Raw genomic sequence first — 8666 nt, 5'->3', positions numbered from 1 at the left:
ATATGTGTGTGTGTGTGTGTGTGTGTGTGTGTGTGTGTGTGTGTGTGTGTGTGCTTATCTATCTCAATATCTGTCAACGTATTTGTTGGTCTGTGTGTCTTCATCTAAATATTTCCCTACCCATGTATCTGTCTATGTATTCAGAGTATATGTGTTATTTAATATATCTGTCCATCGCTCCATCAGTGAATCTAATTGTCTATCTATCTTTCCATCTACTGTCTCCAAAGGTGAAGTCTTCTTTAACTGATTAGAATTATCAGCTCCATAAGATATACACATCTTCAGTATCAATCCAGCTAACGAGAGATTATTTTATTTGTCTGAGAGCATATGATAGTTTGTGAGCGTTACTAATGTCACAGTTAACTCTCTCATCAACAGGATAACTCTAGTCTTATAGCCTGTGAGCGTTACTACTGTCACAGTTAACTCTCTCATAACAGCATAACTCTTGTCTTATATTCCAGCTTACGCCAGACGATTTTATTCAACTAAGAGTGAGTCACAAGAGGCTGAAATTGTAAAATATGAAGTCAAGTCACTGAACCAATAGCTCATTATGAAGAGAATCTGTTATCCTATAGAAATTGTAACAGTATTCCGGAATGGGGCTCGATATCTGGTTCTCACTGACGACTGCGGTTCCTGTGGCCTTCATTACGGTGAGGTATTTGTAATTTTATTGCTGCTAGTACAAGAGTATTTTATTGCAGGATTTAATTGTAAGGTAATAGTGAAGCAGTTACTCTCAGGTTAATAAAATGGTGAGGCGTTAGCTAGGAACAGAATAGAAGATTTGGGTGTAGCGTTAGAGGGTTAAATATTAGCCTGGTTGTGCATATGTGTCGATGGCCAGTGACTTGCTTGCTGTTGTGATTCATACCTTGGACAGAGAGAGAGAGAGAGAGAGAGAGAGAGGGAGGGAGGGAGAGAGAGAGAGAGAGAGAGAGAGAGAGAGAGAGAGAGGGATTATGGTGCCAAAAAAGCCAAGGGACATTGTGGAATGAATTAAAAAGAAAGCATCAGCGCCTGCTGGTTCAATCCTGGGCCTACCTAACCAGACCCAGTTATATACCAGTGTTGGCTGTTACGGTTTCTGCCTAACAGCTCACTTACTTACGTATTTATGTGTCCTTGCACTAGGTCATATACTTACTTATCTGCCCTCTGTTTGTGCATCTGCGTATTTATCACTCCATGAGATGAAATCACAGTATGCAGAGTGATACTGGATGGTGAACAAATGGATAATGTGAGTACATTCACTTACTCAGTGATGAGTAAGTATGGGAGTTCAGAGAATTAAGTACTTGAAAGGGTTCACTAGGAAAGAAAGGTTGCTGTTTCACAGAAAGCAGTGTTAAGGAATAGTGATTTGAGCATGGAAGTAGTAATGCCAATGTATGACAGTACGGTGATCCCCACTCTAGTGAACGGAAGCAAATACTGGACACTGTTGGAAGGACACAAGTCAAGAGTGAAGGCAGTGGAAGTAAGGTATCTGAAAGGAGTATGTGCATTTTCAGAGAATGACAGAGAAATGAGATAAAGGAGTGTTGTAGTTATGATGTGGATGTGATTAATGGAGTGAAGAGAAATACTTAAAAAGATATCAAAGATATGGAGAATAATGGAGAATAAGAGTCTGATTAGGAGAGTGCATGTGAGGCGGGGATGAGAGGGGGATGGGGGAGATTAAAGGTAAGTCGATGAGGTTAAGATGACCCGAATGAGGGGGAGGGAGCAAAACATAGGAAAGGCAGGTAAATTGGAGAGGAGAAATGCAGACGATATATTTGTGGCCATTTGTTACAGTATTAAGGCGTCTGGATATTGACAGATAGATGGATAGAATATCCAAGGATTGATTGACAAAACGTTTTTAATATTATCCATCCTACCAAGACCAGTGCATGTATTTAGTGTGTCTTTCCTAGTGATCATCGCGGACGGGTATATTTGGTCGTGTCTTTCCATTCAGGCAAATATGACTCGCTGTCAGCTGAAAAACATCGTCTGACATTTTGGGCAATAAAATACAAGAGTGTCACAACCATAGGACGGTAAATGTGTAAATTATTGACAATATGAGACTATCTATCTATCTATCTATTGCCAGACGCCTCAATCCCGTTCGGGGTGGCCACAGACAAATCGCCCTGTGCCCCGCCATTTCACTGCCCTGCTCCCAACTCACACCCCCCTGTCTCATATACCTCTCCACCCCATATGAGACTCATTACCAGTTAAAATATTTCATATACGTATAACAGAAACAGAATAAGAGTTTTTCCGATCATGAAGGGGTTTCTGATAACAGTAATAACACTCTCTTCCGCAGTTAACTTTTTTCGCACCACCCACCCAAACACCAGCCCTGCGTTTTTCGTCTGGCTTTACCTTTGCTAGAGGTATTATTGTATCTCGTCTAAGGCTTCAACATGATTGCATGCGTCTCCCTCGGTTACCAACTGGCGGCCCTCAAGGCTGCTCGATCTCTGTTTACCTCCTTTTCCAGTCCCTTATCCCAGAGGCCACCCTCTATTACCTCGCCCCAGGTCTTCTCGATCCACCGTTCACAACCCTACCCCCGACATTCACACTTCTCATTTTAAACGGCCAGATATCGTCTTTCTGCCTGTGTGAGCATATGCTTTAATAGTCTGATACATAAGCAGATAGGTACACTCGTGATCACTAATCTCTGACCAGAGAGTTAGCCAAAGTCGTGGCCAGGCATAGGCTACACAGTCAGACTCACTCCACCATCGTTTCAGATAGGTTTAGTGCTTCAATGAACAATTTTCTAAGCATCACTGAAGCACTTTTGTTTCACATATTATATTACTTTCTCAACTAATTTATGCATGGTAAGAAATAGACCAATTTGGTCATAGCTGTTACTTTTAGTCTGTAATGAGTGCGTGATATTTGAATTTCATGAACTGTTTATTAAAATGTTTATTATTTCACTGACCTATTTCTTGAGGCGAGCTTTTAACCTAGCTGTTGGTAGGTGATATCCACGATTGCCACAGCAGCCGGCATTCACGCAACATATTCTAAGTAAGAATACTTTATAATACCTATATCGTTGACAAAAATTTACTATTACTACTACTTTGAACTGAATGTTTTTCCTTAGTGATAACAGGCCCCGTAGCCCATAGACATAAATAAGCCTAGATGCCGCATGACACTACTTTAGATGCGTCTGCGCGGCCGCCATCTTGGAAAGGTCGAGGCAGACGATGTCGTGTTCCTGACGATGATCAAAGCTGACCACTATTTACCTAGAAATGCAACAGCACTGCGCTGCTTTTGGGTGTAGAAAGAGTCGGAATATATCTATGGTGACACCGATAGCACGAGCGGCTCAACTGTCTGGTTATGCGAACGTCCCTCAGATGCTTCTCTATCCTCTGAAAGGAGGATGGTGGGTTGCAGAAGGGAAATTTAGGCCTGCAGTCCACCGAGTTCACATTTCAGATGAACCAGGAACCACAACCATTACCACCACAACAACAGCCACCACAATAACAGCCACCACCACAGCCACCACCACAACCACCACTGCCACCATTACCACCACCACAACAACAACAACAACCACTACCACCAGCACCACATCCACCACCACAACAGCAACAACATCCATATCCATCACCACAACAACAATCACCACCACAACAACAACTTCCACCATCACAAAAACAACCACCACCATCACAACAACAACTACCACCATCACAACAACAATCACCACCATCACCACAACCACCAGCACATCAACCAACACCATCACAACAATAACCACCACCACAACAACAACCACAAAAACCACCACCACCACAGCAACCACCATCACTACAACAACCACCACCACACCAACCACCACCACAACAAAAGCTAACACAACAACAACAATCACCACCACCACTACCACCATCACAACAACCACAATAATAACCACCACCACAACAACAGCCACAAAAACAACCACCACCATCACAACAACCACCATCACTACAACACCCACCACAACAACAACAACCATCACAAAAACAACCACCATCATCACAACAACCACCATCACTACAACACCCACCACAACAACAACCACCATCACAACAACAACCACCATCACAACAACAACCACGACAATAACCACCACAGCAACAACCACAACAACAATCGCCACAATAACCACCATCACAACAACCACCATCACTACAACACCCACCACAACAACCATCACAACAACCACCATCACAACAACAACCACGACAATAACCACCACGCAACAACCACAACAACAATCGCCACAATAACCACCACCACAACAACCACCACCATCACAACATCAATCACCACAATAACAATCACAACAATAACCAGAACAACAATCACCACAACAATAACCATCACCATAACAACAGCAACAACCAACACAACCACAACCACCACCACCATAAGAACAACCACCACCACCACCACCACAACACCAACAACGACAACAACCACCACAACCACCAATGCAACAACCACCAACACAACAACCACCACCACTATAACAACAACAACAACAATAACCAACACAACCACCACCACCACCACCATAACAAAAACAACAACAACAACAACCACAACAACAACCACCACCACCACCACCACTACAACAGCAACAACGACAACAACCATAAAAAACATCATCACAACAACCACCACCACCACTACAACCATCACCACAACCACCACCACCACAACAACAACAGCAGCAACTATAATCACCATCACAACAATGACCACCACAACAACCACCACCACAACATCCACCGCCACCACAACCACCACAATTGCAACAACAACCAGTCACCACCACAACAGCCACCATTATAACCACCATCACAACAACCACCACCACAACAACCACCACCACAACAACCACCACCACAACAACCACCACCACAACAACCACCACCACAACAACCACCACCACAACAACCACCACCACAAGAAACACCACCACAACAACCACCACCACAACAACCACCACCACAACAACCACCACCACAACAACCACCACCACAACAACCACCACCACAACAACCACCACCACAACAACCACCACCACAACAACCACCACCACAACAACCACCACCACAACAACCACCACCACAACAACCACCACTAACACAACAACAACCACAATTAACACAACAACAACCACCAACAACAACATAATAACCACCACCACCACAACAACAACAAAAACCACCATCACCACCACCACCACAACAACAACAAAAACCACCATCACCGCCACCACCACAACAATAACAAAAACCACCATCACCACCACCACCACAACAACAACAAAAACCACCATCACCACCACCACCACAACAACAACAAAAACCACCATCACCACCACCACCACAACAATAACAAAAACCACCATCACCACCACCACCACAACAACAACAAAAACCACCATCACCACCACCACCACAACAACAACAAAAACCACCATCACCATCACCACCACCACCACAATAACAACCACCACTACCACTACAATAACCACCATCATCACCACCAGAACAATAACCACCGTCACCACCGTCACCACCTTCACCACAACAACATTCATTTTCATAATCTGAATTCGCTCTAGAAACAAGCCCCACTATTACATGCTTGACCGCTCCAAGATGGCGGCCTCACAGACGCATAGCCGCTGTACTGAAGAATGGGCGATGCTGCATCTATTCTTATATAAATATCTATGGCGTTGCCGTCCAGTGGGAATGGTTGCCCTATTCCTACGCGACGTCTTAGCTGCATGCCCCCTCCGGTCAAAATGTGTGCCAGTTAATGCCGTTAATTCATAAATAATTATTACGGTATATATATGATGCCAATACCCACATATAGTGGCACATGTTTTTTTTTTTACTTCTTGGAAACTGCTAAAATGCAGACTGATCGAAGAAATATCGGCCCCTGTCAATAAACACAGATTATTATATAATGGAGGAGAACCCATAAGAATATGGTAATATCAATGATATGAGGAGTAGTACGCTTCAGATCACCTGGTTACAGTTCTTTGCCCCGCCCACTAGTGCGGAGGCTGTGTTCGAATGCTTGGCTCGTGTGTGGTCATAACACTGCCCGCCACGCCACCCTGGTCAGAGATTAGTAATCATGAGTGTACCTAAACAGATTAACAGATTGATAAGCAGGTAGGTAGGTAGGTATATATGTAGACAGTATGTTGTTAGGTAGGCAAGTAAGGAAATAGATCGATATACTGATAGATGGATAAACAGACATACGGATCTATAGACAGACTTAGAATTTTTAGTTACGTAAGCTAGAAGAAATTATTACCCTTATGTTAGAGAGAGAGAGAGAGAGAGAGAGAGAGAGAGAGAGAGAGAGAGAGAGAGAGAGACTGACTTACAAAAACGAGGAACACACACTCACACACGTGAACCTAATTTTGAACCCAGGTTTGATACAGAAAAAGAAACCCTCTTTTTGGGTTCGATCCCGGGCCGTCACTGTCCACACCCAGATATCCACCTGTGTTGGCTGTAGAAGTTTATGCCAGATATATGTATGGAAAATAATTATAATCTTCAACTGTGTGTATATCTCTGTCCTTCTGTGTGCTCATGCCAATATGCTAAACAGTGATTCTACCAGATAGATGTATGGAAAATATAATTTTGAACTGTATCTGTATCTCTTTCATTTTCTTTATCCATCCCATTATTAAGAACACTGATTCTGTTCGTCACTAATGTTAATATTGTATGTCTCTATTATGTCATCATTGTATTTTTTGTCTCTGCGTAGACATACGTCTCTGTCTATCAACATATCCATCTCCATGTCTTTTTATCCGTCTGTCGGTCTGTTTGGCCTTATGTTTATCTATCTCTTCTCTCTGTCACTTAATTCATCCATGACGGCCACTTGAAAACACAACTACACCTCTCTGTCATCATCATCATCATCATTACAGTCAATATCATCAACACCATCATCATCATCATTATCATCATTCCAAACTTTCTCAACTCCATCTTATTAACTGTAAGTTAGTTCCATTGCAGTGCAATGTTCTTATCTCCAACAGGGTCTCTGCCAGCCTCTTCCTCTCACTCTATCTCTGGGCTGCCACTCAAGTACCTTAGTTGTCCTACGGTTCCCGCCTAAAAAGGTCTGTATCCCATGTATCCACTTATTAAAGGAATGAATAATAAAAAAGCTCACCATGTATAGTGGACAAATGTTCCACACAGTGTACAGGTATGGATTGATTTCTATATGAGAGAGAGAGAGAGAGAGAGAGAGAGAGAGAGAGAGAGAGAGAGAGACTGTGTTAAACTGTTCCTAAAAAGAAGCTGCTGAGTCCCGTTAAGGTTGGATCCCGGGTGCTCAGCAACCTGACCCAGTTATCTACCACTGTTGGCTGTTGTTGCTTCTGTTTATGTACCACTGTTGGGTGTTGTTGCTTCTGTTTACCTACCACTGTTGGCTGTTGTTGCTTCTGTTTATGTACCACTGTTGGCTGTTGTTGCTTCTGTTTACCTACCACTGTTGGCTGTTGTTGCTTCTGTTTATGTACCACTGTTGGCTGTTGTTGCTTCTGTTTACCTACCACTGTTGGCTGTTGTTGCTTCTGTTTACCTACCACTGTTGGCTGTTGTTGCTTCTGTTTACCTACCACTGTTGGCTGTTGTCGCTTCTGTTTATGTACCACTGTTGACTGTTGTTGCTTGTATATCTGCCATTGTTGGCTGATGTTTCTGTTTATCTACCACTGTTGGCTGTTGTTGCTTCTGTTTATGTACCACTGTTGGCTGTTGTTGCTTCTGTTTATCTACCACTGTTGGCTGTTGTTGCTTCTGTTTATCTACCACTGTTGGCTGTTGTTGCTTTTGTTTATCTACCACTGTTGGCTGTTGTTGCTTCTGTTTATCTACCACTGTTGGCTGTTGTTGCTTTTGTTTTTCTACCAGTCTCAGTATGTATAATAATTATTGTACTTTACCTGTCTATCACTGCCTGGTCGTCTCTCAGTTTATCTGTTTGTTTATCAAATACCTGTCTATTTATCAGAAAATTTGTATGTATGTATATACTTATGTTTGCATGTATTTATGTATGTATGTATTTGTGTCTCTCCATCTGTTCGTCAAGATTTCTCTTAACATGTATTATTTCCGTCTGTCAATCTACATAACAGTATTTGTATTTATCAATCACTGTCCATCTATCTACCTGCCTGTCTATCTGTTTGCGAATATCATTATCTGTCTATTTATCTATTGATCTTGACCGGCATTGATTAAGCTGCCCTATTTTCATCACTCTACATTTCAAACATATGTATGATATATCTATTTTTCATCTATCTGTCTATCTATATACTTGCCAGCATTTGTGTATAAAGACTATCAATACACCTACCTGTGTGCACCTGTCTGTGTATCAGTATTTGTGTATATAAGTCTATCTATGCATCTATCTGTGTCTACCTATTTACATATCAGTATTTGTGTATATGTCTTTATCTATCTATGCATCTATCTGTGTCTACCTATCTACATATCAGTATTTATGTATATTAGTCTATCTATCTATGC

Source organism: Coenobita brevimanus, chromosome 6 (assembly GCF_032717465.1).
Source record: "Coenobita brevimanus isolate Jiangsu-jjx chromosome 6, ASM3271746v2, whole genome shotgun sequence".
Classification (NCBI taxonomy): Eukaryota; Metazoa; Arthropoda; class Malacostraca; order Decapoda; family Coenobitidae; genus Coenobita; species Coenobita brevimanus.
The sequence above is the reverse complement of the archived record's forward strand: the minus strand, read 5'-3'. Positions refer to the sequence as shown.